The sequence below is a fragment of the Arachis hypogaea genome, chromosome 19, assembly GCF_003086295.3.
Source record: "Arachis hypogaea cultivar Tifrunner chromosome 19, arahy.Tifrunner.gnm2.J5K5, whole genome shotgun sequence".
In the NCBI taxonomy this organism is placed as follows: domain Eukaryota; kingdom Viridiplantae; phylum Streptophyta; class Magnoliopsida; order Fabales; family Fabaceae; genus Arachis; species Arachis hypogaea.
The window spans coordinates 76,529,500-76,545,278 of record NC_092054.1 but is presented as its reverse complement, the minus strand read 5'-3'; the positions used below and the strand labels follow the sequence as shown (position 1 = coordinate 76,545,278).

General features: G+C 41.1%; 1 non-coding gene across 1 annotated transcript; it reads left to right on the top strand.

The window, feature by feature from the left end:
• The first annotated feature begins 3,797 nt into the window (after positions 1-3,797).
• Positions 3,798-3,901, top strand: LOC112782010 (small nucleolar RNA R71). Its single transcript, XR_003192754.1, has one exon. It is a non-coding gene; the product is annotated as a small nucleolar RNA R71 (small nucleolar RNA).
• Positions 3,902-15,779: the final 11,878 nt, after the last annotated feature.

Sequence of the window (15,779 nt, the reverse complement as noted above, 5' to 3'; positions counted from 1 at the left end):
GTATAAACCAATCGCTCGAGTGTAACTGGCCTCCCTGGGTTCACCCAGTCTGGATTGCTGTCCTCAAATACTACTTTGGCCTTGTTGCATAAGCGGAGAATGGTGCTGGGGTACCAAAGCCTGGCACCTGAATCAACCTTCTCAGCCGAATCTTGAATCCCCTCAGCGATGAGCTCATTCACATTGATTTCCCCAACCTGTATTAAGCAATGCACCATAGTAGCTCGATTGATGTTTACCTCTGAATTATTTGCAGCTGGTAGAATGGACCTCCTTACAAGTTCAAACCACCCCTTGGCTTCAGGGCTCAGGTCTCCTTTCTTAATGAACTTGGGTCTCCCATCTGTGTACCTCTCCCAGTCAGCTGCTATAACACAAATGTCTGCCACTATCTCTGAGAGCTCATTATTATCAGGGCTTCTACTTATCCTTGCCTGATAACTTTCCTCATCAAAACGAGGTGATTTCAGGTGAAGAACTCTTGTTATGGCATTTGGGCTGAAGTCCACCTTTTTTCCTCTTACGTAACTTTTGAAGGTTGGGGCCTTGGTTTTATCCTCTCTTACTACATTCACATAAAATTCTTTGATGAGGTTTCCATTGATCTTCCCCTCTGGACTTATGAGCAATTGCCACCCCCTCTGTTCGATTTTCTCCAGAATTTGTGGTGACTCATCTGCATTGATTTGGAAAATTAACTCTGGCAATATCTTTCTCGCCCTTATCCATTCGAATTCACGTTCATGAAAGGCAGTTTTGAATTTCTTCTCATCGAAAGGAACACTCTCCATGGGTTCCTTCCTCTTTTGCCTCTTTGAGCTTGATGATGCCATGAATTGAGTTGCTTTTTTGAGGTGGAGGTTGGAGGATACGGAGAGATGAGGAATAGGTTGGCTAGGACTGAGTGTGATGAAGGGGTTTGAGCAAGCCGAAAGTATGAAGTGTGGAGAGTGGGAATTTGAGTGTGAGGAATGATCATGCACTAAGGTTCACTTATATAGGGAGGTCATGAGTGGATGGAAGGTGTGGATTGCAAGGATTGTTGCTTGATGGACGGTTGGGGTTGTGTATGAAGGAAGGACAAGGATCATCACTTAATGAGAGTGATTGGTTTGGTCTTCAAGGTCTTCTTTCTCCAATGTTGCATGGCAGCGTTTCCCCATGCGTTCCCTCTTGAGACATGTGTGTAGTGCTCTTCATTAAGTGGCGAAATCTCCCCCATTTAATTGTCCAATCAATCCCTTTTTATGCTTCTTTTCCTTTCCTATAAAGATTTAAAATAAGGAAATTAATATCGAAAAAATCAAACTCTATGGCTAGAATAATAAATAAAAGAAAAAGAGTTTGTTTATTTATGAATTTCAACTAACTAACTACTTGTGTATCCTTATGCATTTTGGTGGCACCATGGGGTGACACCAAACTTAGTTTGAAGCAATGTGATGAAAAGTTTTGTTCAAAGCTCCCAAGACTAGCATGCATCTTGGTTTGCTTTGAACACCAAACTTGTTCTTCACTATATACTGCATGATAAAGATTGCACCAAGTATTTCTCAAGTTTGGGTTGAAATTCATAAACATTGATTTATTCATTATTTTAAAAACATATAAAACATGGGTTGCCTCCCATGAAGCACTTCTTTAGCGTCACTAGCTTGACGTTTTTCCCTCATCAGGGTGGTTGGTAGTGCTTAAAGTCCTCCCCTCTTGCTGTGGACTTATATCCATTGGTTGGATCAATGATCTCCACATGTTCCACGGAAAGAACTCTGTTGATAGTGAAGACCTTAGGTAACTGAGATGGTACAGTAGGGAGATTAGGGGGAATATCTGGGAAGTAAGCTGAGACAACTCTATCCCCTGGAGAGAAGTCTTCTGTAGGGAACTTCTTGTTCCTCCATCTCCTTGGTACCTTATTCTTTGTTTTTTTTGAGGTTGCCTTCCCCTTGGTGACCTCTTTTTTCCAAGGAGTTGTGATGCTGTCTTCACCTGCCTTTAGAGGTTTAGGTTCCTCCAACTTTTCCTTGAGCTGTGGCAATTGCTGTTTTCCTTGTTTATCTATTAAGGGGATCTCAGAATGAACTGGCTGTGCTTCAGTGCTTGTTTCCTCCTTCAATGTCTCATTATCATTTGTGCTTAGTTCCTTGTCCTCTTGATCTGTTTCTTGTGAGAGTTTGAAAACATTGAAGCTGAGTCGTTCATCATGGATTCTCAATATTAGCTCCCCTTTCTCTACATCGATAAGTACTCTGGCCGTAGCTAGGAATGGTCTTCCCAATATGATTGGATGAGTGTGACTCTCTTCCATGTCCAGGATGACAAAGTCTGTTGGGAGAAAGTATTTCCCAACCTTTAGCAACACATTTTCCACCACTCCTATTGCTTGGTTTTGAGTTTTGTCAGCCAGTCTGATGATTACATCTGTGGGTATTATCTCATTGATTTGCAGCCTCTTCGCCAGGGATAAGGGCAGTAAGTTGATGCTGGCCCCTAAATCACATAGTGCTCTATCGAACATAGTTTCACCTATGGCACAAGGGATGTGAAAACTCCCTGGGTCTCTTATTTTTGTAGGCAACTCAGGTTGAATAAGGGCACTACATTCCTTGTTCATCACTATAGTCTGGCCTCCTTTGAGTGAGCTTTTCCTGGGAAGAAGTTCCTTCATATACTTGATGAATGCAGGCATTTGTTGAATTGCCTTGATGAATGGTATGTTTACATGCAGAGATGCAAACAAGTCTAGGAACCTTGAGTATATTCTCTTTCCCACAGCACCATTGAGCAGTTGAGGGAAGGGTGCATAGAGCTTCAGCAGCTCTTGTTGTGAGATTTCTGGTTCTTGGCGATCTCTATCCTCCTCCTTTGTTGAGTTGTCTTCAGGTTGTTTGCAAAGTTTGCCTTGCTTGTCTTCAGTCTCTTGATCACTCGCAGTGACCATTTTGCAATCTTCCCATCTTACTTTCTTTGCTTCTCCTTTGGGGTTTTTCTCCGTGTCACTTGGGAAGCTATCAGTAGGTTTGGGAATCTTCTCAGCTAAATATCCCACCTGGAATTCCAGCTTCCTGATGGTCTCTCCCTGGTTCTTAATATTGGCTCGCACCTCCTCTTTGAACACCTTATTTTCTTGAATCTCTTGGCATATTCCTTCAAGTAAGGCTTCAATCTTAGAGAGCTTGTCATCAATTGATGAGTGATTCGGAGCAGATGTGCTGTTTTGGTTTTGATAGGCGTGTGGAGAAGTATTGTTGTTGGGGTGTTGACATGTCCTCTGTGTGAATTGCTGGTGAGCTGCATTGTTGTTGGAGTTGTAACGTCTCTGGTCTTGGTTTTGATCTTGCTCACTTCCCCACCTAAAGTTTGGGTGGTTTCTCCATCCAGGGTTGTAGGTCTTGGAGTATGGATCATAGTTTTTCCTTGGTGAATTCCCAATATAGTTGGCTTGCTCCTAACTCCCCTCTGCTTCTTCATTCACTCCTTCTTGGGTTGTTGATGAAGTGGAGATTGCTGCTACTTGGTTCATCTCCATCTTCTTGATGAGGTCAGCCAGCTGCTGGGTAATGAGCTTGTTTTGGGCCAACAGAGCATCTACATTGTTTAGCTCCATTACTCCTCTTGTGTTCCCTCTTTCGGAAGCATAGAAGTAGTCGTTCTCTGCTACTGTTTCAATAACATATATGGCTTCCTCAATAGTCTTCTTCTTGTTCAAAGATCCTCTAGATGAATGGTCTACGGCCTTCTTTGACTCATAAGAGAGTCCTTCATAGAAAATGTGTAGCTGTACCCATTCGTTGGACATGTCAGGTGGACACCTTCTTGTTATGTCCTTGAACCTCTCCCATGCTTCATATAGAGTCTCACCATCTTGTTGCCTGAAAGTTTGGACCTCAGCTCTCAGCCTATTGATTCGTTGAGGAGGGTAAAATCTTGCTAAGAATTTGTTCACCACGTCTTCCCAAGTTGTCAAGCTTTCCCTTGGAAAAGATTCCAGCCACTTGGCTGCTTTGTCCCTAAGTGAGAATTGAAATAGGAGCAGTCTATAGGCGTCAGGGTGAACACCATTAGACTTCACTGTGTCACATATTCTCAGGAAGGTGGTCAAATGTTGATTGGGGTCTTCTTGAACACCTCCTCCAAACGAACAGTTGTTCTGAACAAGGGTGATGAGCTGTGGTTTAAGTTCAAAGTTGTTGGCATGGATTGTTGGCTTTTGGATGCTACTTCCACAATTGCCTGGGTTTGGATTGATGTAAGAGCCCAAAACTCTTCTATCCTCCCCAGCATGATTTGCTCTACCTCCTCCCCCATGGTTGTGATCCTCTTCTTCATGATGGTTTTCCATGTTGTCTTCCATGTTTGTTTCAAAGAATTCCTCTTCTTCCTCAGCACCAACCACTTTCTTTCCTCTTGCCTCCCTCCTTAATCTAAGGAAGGTCCTCTCAGGTTCAGAATCGAAGGAAGTTGAAGCCCCGCTTCTTCTCCCTGTCATACAACCATCAAGTGCAAGCAAGAAAAGATAGGTGCAGAAAGTATTTGTGTCAGAATTACTGTTAGTTGTGGGAGATGCAATATATCAAACAGTTAGTGGGTTAGCAAACAGAATTGAAAATAACAAAGAAAAACAAAAGAGTAGAGGGGGAAGGGAAGAAGTTTAACTAAAACAAAAAGTAAATCACTCAAACAGAAAATGAAATTCACAAAAATAAAAATGCTCAATCTAGTGATCTTCCAATTTAATCATTGTTGATGCACAATCAATCCCTGGCAATGGCGCCATAAACTTGATGCGGGTGGAAACTTGTCTCTCAACAAATCTCCTTTCGGCAAGTGTACCGAATTTGTCGTTAAGTAAAAACTCACAATAGAGTGAGGTTGAATCCCACAGGGATTGATTGATCAAGCAACTTTAATTAGAAGAATGTTCTAGTTGAGCGAATCCAGAATTTGGGTTGAGAGTTGCAGAAAATAAAATGGCGGGAATGTAAATAACAGAAAAGTAAATGCTAGAATTAAAGGACTGGAAGTAAATGACTGAAATTAAATTGCAGAATTTTAAATGGGAATGGGGGATTTGCTCATAAAAGTAAATGGCAGAAATTAAAGAGAATGGGTAGATCAGAGATGGGGAGTTCATTGGGCTTAGGAGATGTTGCAATTCTCCGGATCAAGTTCATTTTCATCTCTTCCTCAATCAATGCACTCATTGATCTCCTTGGCAATCTTAAGTGATTGAATTACAATTTCTTGCAATTCAATCTCTCAAATCTTGATCAATAGCCAATTCCTTGGTCAATTGCTCATGAGAAGAGATGAAGTATGGTCACTGATTATACCACATGCATTTCCCAAATCAAGTATTGAGAGGGTTATAGTCACATACCCATCCAAACCCAATTTGGTCCAGCATGAGAAAGCAATTCTAGCTTGATCTCTTCATTCCTCTTTCAAGGTTCAAAAGAGATCCAAGTTTGAATAGCTTCTCTTCCAAGATAACTACTCAATTGGATGAAGATCGAAAGCTTTCAAGTAAAATCAAGAGAAAAGATAGAAGAAGAATAATGAAAAATAGTATTGATCCATCAAATTACAACAGAGCTCCCTAACCCAATGAAAGGGGTTTAGTTGTTCATAGCTCTAGAAAATGAAAATAAAGATGGAAAATACATCATAGAACTAGAAATTGCAGAGAAAGTAAAATACAGAGAGTAATTCCCTTTTTCCAACTTCCAGAACTCTTTTAACAATTCAAAGCTACTCCTATATATACTACTCTTCTCAGCTTCTAGTTTGCTCTTCAAGTCTTGGGCCTTTGGATCTTGAGTTTGAAGCAATTCCTTTCTTCATTTGGGCTTGGCTTTACTTGCAGAGAGAAAGTGCTAAGTGGGCAGAGAATTTAGCTCAGGGCGTTAGGAGTGTTAACATTTAGTGAAAGTATAAGTTCGAGAACGTTAGTGACACTTAACATTTTCACTAACGTTCCAATGTACCCCTTTGCCTCACGTTAGAGCCCACGTTAACTAGGTTAACGTGGCTTCTAACGTGGCCTTTCCAACCTTCGAGAATGTTAGTGACACTCAACATTGTCACTAACGTTCCAGTGTGCCCCTTTTTGCTTCACGTTAAAGCCCACGTTAACTAGGTTAACGTGGTTTCTAACGTGGCCTTCCCAAACTTCGATAATGTTAGTGACACTCAACATTGTCACTAACATTCCAATGTGCCCCTAGATCTCACGTTAGAGTCCACGTTAACTAGGTTAACGTGGCCATTCTTAGCCATCCCAACGTTAGTGACAGTGTTGAGTGTCACTAACGTTGGCTCATCATTCATTCCTCATCGTTAGCTTCCATGTTAACTAAGTTAACGTGGCTCCTTGGGGGTTGTGTGGTTGCTTCCAACGTTAGTGACGATGTTGAGTGTCACTAACGTTGTCGACAACTCTCACTTCTTACGTTAGCTCCCACGTTAACCAAGTTAAAGTGGAAGTTAACGTTGTGTGTTGCATCCTTAGGCCAACGTTAGTGACAATGTTGAATGTCACTAATGTTGGCTTCTCTTCCCCCTTTAACGTTAGAGGCTACGTTAACTAGGTTAACGTGGGCTCCAACGTGGCCACTTATGAGTGTTTGCCAACGTTAGTGACAATGTTAAGTGTCATTAACGTTGGCTCAACTTCCCTTCTCCACGTTAGAGTGCACGTTAACTTAGTTAACGTGACTCTTAACGTGGGCAATGATGGCTTTGAGAGTGTTATTGGCAATCACTTTTCTCATTAACCTTGCAAGTTACCTCCCTTTCCTTGCTTCCTTTGGTCCTGAAATCAAGCAACAGAGTGCATCAAAGTTCTAGTCCAAGTCATGGGTAATGCAGCATACAATTTGTCACTAAATTCATGCAAAATCCTCATGAAATAATGTGAAATGCACAATGTATGCTTGAATCAAGGTGTAGGTGAATATCTACCCAAAACTAGCTTATTTCCTAAAGAAATGCATGAAACTACCCTAAAAACAGTAAAGAAAAGTTCAGTGAAACTGGCCAAGATGCCCTGGCATCACTTGTCTTACCATAAAGTGACATTTTTCAAAATTCAAGACAAGGTTGGTGTCAACACATCTAGCTAAGACCTTGGCCAAGTTCTCTAAGAAACAATCAAATAAAGTTCCATAAATACTGAAGTCATCCATAAAGACTTCCAGACAATTCTCCATTAGATCGGAAAAGACACTGGTCATACACCACTGAAAAGTAGCAGGTGCATTACATAGTCCAAATGGCATCCTTTTGTAGGCAAAGGTGCCAAAAGGGCAAGTGAATGTGGTCTTTTCCTGATCTTCAGGAGCAATGTAAATCTGGAAGTAACCAGTGAATCCATCAATAAAGCAATAATGGGATTTACCCGCCAAACGGTCCAACATCTGATCGATAAAGGGCAAAGGGTAGTGGTCCTTCCTTGTAGCGGCATTCAACATTCTATAATCGATGCACACTCGCCATGCATTTTGTACTCCCTTGGTGACCACTTCACCCATTCACTATTAGAAATTGGGTATATGATACCCGCATCAAGTAGTCTAGTGACCTCCTTCTTTACCACATCAAGGATGGTCGGGTTGAGCCTCCTTTGCGGTTGCCTAACCAGCCTAGCTCCCTCTTGGAGAAATATACGTTGCATACACTTGTGGGGGTCAATCCCACAATATCGGCTAGGCTCCACCCAATTGCCTTCTTGTACTTTCTTAGAACATCTAGGAGCTTTTCTTCTTCTTCACTAGAAAGCTCACTAGCAATAATGACCGAAAACTTTTGGTTGTCCTCTAAGAAAACATACTTCAAATGAGATGGAAGAGGCTTCAATTCACTCTTTGCCTCAAGCTGAGGTTCCTTTTCATCCAGCTCACGGAGTTCACTTTCAACAACTTTCTCTTGTTCATTCTCTTGGTCATCCGTCTCTTCAACAATAGGATAGCATAAGTTGTTGTGGTCTTCTTCTCGCACTTCCGCTACCACTTCATCGATTACATCACATCAGAGAACGGAATGCTCTTCGGGAGGATGCTTCATGGCTTCTTCCAAATTGAACTTGATAGTCTTGTATCCAACCTCAAAGGAATATGTGCCGGTGAAGGCATCTAACTTGAATTTGAAGGTCTTAAGGAATGGTCTATGATGAGCGGATAATTTATACGCTTTTTGGCATTGTTTTTAGTATGTTTTTAGTAGGATCTAGTTACTTTTAGGGATGTTTTCATTAGTTTTTATGTTAAATTCACATTTCTGGACTTTACAATGAGTTTATGTGTTTTTATATGATTTCAGGTATTTTCTGGCTGAAATTGAGGGACTTGAGCAAAAATCAGATTCAGAGGTTGAAGAAGGACTGCTGATGCTGTTGGATTCTGACCTCCCTGCACTCAAAGTGGATTTTCTGGAGCTACCGAACTCAAAATGGTCGCTTCCAATTGCGTTGGAAAGTAGACATTCAGGGCATTCAAGCAATATACAATAGTCCATACTTTGGCCGAGTTTAGATGATGTTAAAGGGCGTTGAACGCTAGTTCTACGCTGCAGTCCGGAGTTAAACGCCAGAAACAATCTAAGTATGGTGTGGTAAAAGCATCGCTTATTTTGCTTTTCCATAACCATTGATGGCACCTAAGGCCAGAGAAACCTCAAAAAAAAAAAAAAAGAGAGAGAAGAGAAAAGGGAAGACAAAAGCTTCCACCTCCAAGTCATGGGAGATGGAGAGATTCATGTAAAAGATCTATAGCTCAGTGGTAGAACATTTGACTGCAAATCAAGAGATCCCTGAGATACCTCAGGGGATACATTTCTCCCCACACAATTATTGGGAGCAACTAAGGATAGGAGCACCAAAATTACTAGGGATCAAGCAACAGAGACAAGGAAGAGACATAGAAGAGCTCAAGGACATCATTGGTTCCTCAAGGAGAAAACGCCACCATCACTAAGGTGGACTTATTCCTTGTTCTTAAACTTTCTGTTTTTCATTTTCTTATGTTAAATGTTTATCTATGTTTGTGTCTTTATTACATGATCATTAATGTCTAAGTGTCTATGCCTTAAAGTAGTGAATATGAATCCATCACCTCTCTTAAATGAAAAATGTTTTAATTCAAAAGAACAAGAAGTACATGAGTTTCGAATTTATCCTTGAACTTAGTTTAATTATATTGATGTGGTGACAATGCTTCTTGTTTTCTGAATGAATGCCTGAACAGTGCATATGTCTTTTGAAGTTGTTGTTTAAGAATGTTAAATATGTTGGCTCTTGAAAGAATGATGAACAAGAGACATGTTATTTGATAATCTGAAAAATCATAAAAATGATTCTTGAAGCAAGAAAAAGTAGTGAATACAAAGCTTGTAGAAAAAAAATAGAAAGAAAAAGAAAAAGCAAGCAGAAAAAGCCAAAGCTCTTAAAAAACCCAAAAGGCAAGAGCAAGAAGCCAATAACCCTTAAAACCAAAAGGCAAGGGCAAATAAAAAGGATCCCAAGGCTTTGAGCATCAGTGGATAGGAGGGCCTAAAGGAATAAAATCCTGGCCTAAGCGGCTAAAACAAGTTGTCCCTAACCATGTGCTTCTGGCGTGAAGGTGTCAAGTGAAAACTTGAGACTGAGCGGTTAAAGTCAAGGTCCAAAGCAAAAGAAGAGTGTGCTTAAGAACCCTGGACACCTCTAATTGGGGACTTTAGCAAAGCTGAGTCACAATCTGAAAAGGTTCACCCAATTATGTGTCTATGGCATTTATGTATCCGGTGGTAATACTGGAAAACAAAGTGCTTAGGGCCACGGCCAAGACTCATAAAGTAGCTGTATTCAAGAATCAACATACTAAACTAAGAGAATCAATAACACTATCTGAACTCTGAGTTCCTATAGATGCCAATCATTCTGAACCTCAATGGATAAAGTGAGATGCCAAAACTATTCAAGAGGCAAAAAGCTACAAGTCCCGCTCATCTGATTGGAGCTATGCTTCATTGATATTTTGGAATTTATAGTATATTCTCTTCTTTTTATCCTAATTGATTTTCAGTTGCTTGGGGACAAGCAACAATTTAAGTTTGGTGTTGTGATGAGCGGATAATTTATACGCTTTTTGGCATTGTTTTTAGTATGTTTTTAGTAGGATCTAGTTACTTTTAGGGATGTTTTCATTAGTTTTTATGTTAAATTCACATTTCTGGACTTTACTATGAGTTTGTGTTTTTTTCTGTGATTTCAGATATTTTCTGGCTAAAATTGAGGGACTTGAGCAAAAATCAGATTCAGAGGTTGAAGAAGGACTGCTGATGCTGTTGGATTCTGACCTCCCTACACTCAAAGTGGATTTTCTGGAGCTACAAAACTTACAATGGCGCTCTTCCAATTGAGTTGGAAAGTAGACATCCAGGGCTTTCCAGAAATATATAATAGTCCATACTTTGGCCGAGTTTAGACGATGTAAAAGGGCGTTGAACGCCAGTTCTATGCTGCAGTCCGGAGTTAAACGCCAGAAACACGTCATGAACCAGAGTTGAACGCCAAAAATACGTTACAACTTGGCGTTCAACTCCAGAAAGAGCCTCTGCACGTGTAACATTCAAGCTCAGCCCAAGCACACACCAAGTGGGCCCCGGAAGTGGATTTATGCATCAATTACTTACTTCTGTAAACCCTAGTAACTAGTTTAGTATAAATAGGACTTTTTACTATTGTATTAGACATCTTGGGACGTCTAGTTCCTAGATCATGGGGGCTGGCTATTCGGCCATGCCTGAACCTTTCACTTATATATTTTTAACGGTAGAGTTTCTACACTCCATAGATTAAGGTGTGGAGCTCTGCTGTTCCTCATGAATTAATGCAAAGTACTATTGTTTTTCTATTCAATTCAACTTATTCCGCTTCTAAGATATTTATTCGCACTTCAACATGAATGTGATGAACGTGACAATCATCATCATTCCCCCATGAACGCGTGCCTGACAACCACTTCCGTTCCACCTTATATTGGATGATTATCTCTTGGATCTCTTAATCAGAATCTTCGTGGTATAAGCTAGATTGATGGCGGCATTCATGAGAATCTGGAAAGTCTAAACCTTGTCTGTGGTATTCCGAGTAGGATTCTGGGATTGAATGACTGTGATGAACTTCAAACTCGCGAGTGCTGGGCGTAGTGACAGACGCAAAAGGAGGGTGAATCCTATTCCAGTATGATCGAGAACCTCAGATGATTAGCCGTGCTGTGATAGAGCATTTGGACCATTTTCACAAGAGGATAGGATGCAGCCATTAACCACGGTGATGCCTCCAGATGATTAGCCATGCAGTGACAGTGCATCGGACCATTTTCACAGAGAGGATGAAAAGTAGCCATTGACAATGGTGATGTCCTTAAATAAAGCCAGCCATAGAAAGGAGTAGGACTGATTGGATGAAGACAGCAGGAAAGCAGAAGTTCAGAGGGACGAAAGCATCTCTATACGTTTATCTGAAATTCTCACCAATGATATACATAAGTATTTCTATCTTTATCTTTATTTTCTATTTATTTATTATTATTATTCGAAAACTCCATAATCAATTATTATCCGCCTGACTGAGATTCACAAGGTGACCATAGCTTGCTTCATACCAACAATCTCCGTGGGATCGACCCTTACTCACGTAAGGTTTATTACTTGGACGACCCAGTGCACTTGCTGGTTAGTTGTATCGAAGTTGTGAATGAAAAACGATTTATTAAGACGTGCGTATAGAGTTTTTGGCGCCGTTGCCTGAGATCACAATTTCATGCACCAGTCTACCAAGTAGAACGGATGATGAGCTTCTATTTTCTGTTGGAGGCATTTCAAGGATGTAAAAGTCAACAGAAAAGACCAAGTCCTTGATTGCCACAAGTATATTTTCTGCTATTCCCATCACAATGATCACACTCTTATCAGCTAAGGCAAACTTTGCCGCCGACTTCTTTAATGGAGCTAAATTCAACCGCACAAAGATAGAAAGTGGCATGATGCATATGCAAGCTCCTAGATCACACATACAGTCATGAAAAGTGTGCCCACCAATACAACAAGACACCAAACAAGGTCCAGGGTCACCACATTTCTTTGGAATAGGTTCCATCAAGGAAGAAATTGAACTACCAAGGATAATGTCTCCAACTCTCCTATCCTATCCTTGTGTGTACACAAGTCTTTCAGAAATTTTGCATACTTTGGAATTTGTTGGATATCATCAAGAAGTGGTATGGTTACCTCAACTTTCTTGAAGACTTGAAGCATGTTCAAATCAAATTCCGGAGTCTTCTTCGCTTTCTTCACCAATGAAGGGAATGGGATAGGAATGGACTCATCCACTATAGCTTTCCTCTTGGCTTCCTTAAGGCTTACTCCTTCTTCATCATGCCTTTTGTCTACCTCCTCCTCTTCATGTGGAGCTTTAATGACCACCTCTTCTTCATGAATGTCTTCCATTACCCTAGGAGGTATCTCCTCCAATGTAGTCCCCGACCATAGAGTGATGGCATTGAGACCGCCCTTGGGGTTTGGAAGGGGTTGGCAAGGAAGGGTTTGGCTTAAGGGTTGGTTGGTGTTTTTGGAGGAGGACATGGACATCTTCGAAATCATGTCGGTAAGATTGGCCAATTGAGCGCCCATGGTATCGAATTGAGCCTTGTAGCTCTCGTCCCGTTTCTCCATAGTGGCTCTAAGCTCATCAAATTGATTGGTGGAAGATGAAGAGGATTGGTTGGATTGTTGTCTATGGTATGGTGCTTGGTATTTAGTGTAGTTGTTTTGGTTTTGGTTGTGGTGATTTTGGTTGGCTTGGTGGTTGTTGTTGTTGTGGTGGTATTGAGATAAAGATTGGTTGTTGTTGTAATGAGAAGAAGAGTTATTCCATCTTTGGTTTTGATTGCTCCCTTGTGCATTATCCCTCCACCCTTGATTTTGATTACTACCATGAGAGTAGTTGTTTCGGCCTTGAGAAGGACAGGGCAGACGGTTGTTATAATTCACATTGGCCACGACAAAGGCATGCTCCTCTTGAATTTGATGGCATTGATCGGTGTAATGTGTGGTGCTAGAGCACAAACCACAAATTCTAGGAGGGCCTTCAAGTTGAGCAACTTGAGGTGGGGCTTGGATGGCTTGGATGGAGTAGTATTCCTTTTGATCTTTTTGTATTTGCGTGAGGATAGTGGTCATGTCCCCAAGCGCCTTGGTTAAGCTTGCTTCGGAAGGGGATGGTTCTACCACACCCTTGAGAGGATTACTTCTCACCCTTACATGTTGTGTAGCCTCGGCAACATCATTTATCAATTTCCAAGATTCTCTCTCCGTCTTGATTTTTGAAAGGGAACTGCCACTAGAAGCGGTGAGCAATCTTCTATCTTCCACACAAAGACCTCTGGTGAAGTAACTAATGAGCAAGTGAGTGTTCAATCCATGGTGTAGACAAGATTCCAATAGCCTCTTGAACCGAGTCCAATACTCATACAAACTCTCTTGGTCCTTTTGCATTATACCCGAGATCTCCTTCCGGATGTAGTCGATCTTCTCTGGTGGGAAGAATTTATCTAGAAACTCTCTTCTCAAGAAATCCCAATTGGTCACAATCTCATCCGGTTGTGAATAAAACCATGTCTTTGCTTGCCCTTCAAGAGAGAAAGGGAAGGGAAAAACCATAATTGCCAACTCATCGGCTCCATGCCTTCGAGCCGTAGAACAAGCAACTTGAAAATCTCTTAGATGTTGGATGGGGTCTTGACCCGGCAACCCATAATACTTAGGAAGTAGATTTATCAAGCTACTCTTCAACTCAAAGTTTGGATCAAGGTTAGGATACCTTGCTTGCAAAGGTTGAAGTATGATATCTGGAGCTCCTTGCTCATGCCAAGTGATCCGCCGTGGCTCCGCCATGTATGGCTCACCTGTAGGATGCAAAGATGTATTAGTAGTGCCAACAGAAGAATAGGAAGTAGCAGACTCCAAGTCACCCTCGGTACCGTCTAGTGATTCGGTATGTTCCTCAAGAGAGGCCGAAGTACTAGCCGTATAATCCAACCTCCGTCTAGCTTGCCGAGTATGTAACAAGGTTCTTTCAATCTCAGGGTCAAACTCGGCTAAGCTAGAATTCGGTTGAGATCGAGTCATCAAACTTGGGAGTCATAACACACATACAAAAGTAATCTAAACTATAACTAAGTAGTGAAAGAAGGTAAACTGTCTACAATATTCACATTTCACATAACCAATATCAAGACATATGTTGCAACCAGTCCTCGGCAACGGCACCAAAAATTTGATGGTCACGGATACCGTCGATAAGGAATTTCACAAGATTTTTTGCATTGCAAGTATAGTCCTCAACCGACAAATAATCCACGAATCAAATTTAGAAGGAATTGGTTGTCACAAGTTCAACCCTAATAAAGTAACCGAAGTATTCAAACCTCGGGTCGTCTCACAAGGAATGGGCAAACATGTGCATCAACATTGGTTAGAATTCTGGGGTTGCAGGTCATGAGCAAGAAATCAAACTAGGAATCTTAATAAGCAAGTAATCTTGAAATGCAAGAGACTAATTCAAATAACTAAAGCAAGAAGTGAGCAATTCGAAACTAACAGGATAACATCCAATAGAATTCTACTCTAAAACTAAACAAATAATTATAACTGAGACAAAGAAATTATGATTTTTGGGTTTTCAAATATGAATGATAAAAGCAACTCTTGGCTAAGCATGGGAATTGAGATCGCTGATGACAAGGCATTTTGGCCAGTTTCACTGACCTTTTCTTTACTGTTTTAGGGTAGTTTTATGCATTTTCTTAGTTAATAAGCAAGTTTTGGGTAGATAATCACTTACGTCTTGATTCAAGCAAACATTGTGAATTTTACATGATTTTATGAGAATTATGCATGAATTGAATGATAAAATGGATGATGCATGATCTCATGAGTTAGAACCTAGCTTTGATACACTTTACTTGCTTGATTTCAGGACAAAGGAAGCAAGGAAGATGCCACGTTAATAGCCACGTTAGTCTAACTAACGTGACCATTAACGTGGAATGGAGGCTAGCTTGCAACGTTAATAAGAAAAGTGAACACCAATAATGCCTTCGTGAGCCATCATAGCCCACGTTATTGTCCACGTTAACTACATTAACGTGGAAGCTAACGTGGAGGAAAAAGAAAGCCCCAACGTTAGTGGTAAAAGTGAATACCACTAACGTTTCAAAAGGTACAATTGGCCACGTTAAGAGTCACGTTAACTACATTAACGTGAACTCTAACGTGGGAGGAGCAAGGAAGAGCCAATGTTAGTGACACTCACCTTTCTCACTAACGTTGGACCAAGCCACTATTAGCCACGTTAATTACATTAACGTGGAAGCTAACGTGGAGGAAAGAAATGATGAGCCAACGTTAGTGACACTCACCTTTGTCACAAACATTGGAGATGGCAATCACCACCACGTTAGTGGTCACGTTAATACAATTAACGTGAGGCACTAACGTGGGAAGGGGCGTTTGGAGCATTAGTGACAAAGGTAAGTGTCACTAACGCTCTCGAAGTTGAGGCATGCCCACGTTAAGGGTCACGTTAGCTACACTAACGTGGACTCTAACGTAGGGAGGAAGGCCAACAAGCAAACGTTATTGGAAAAGGTGAATGCCAATAACGTTTGTGAAGGACCAAGAGGCAACGTTAGTGGTCACGTTAGTGCCATTAACGTTGAAGTTAACGTGGACCATTT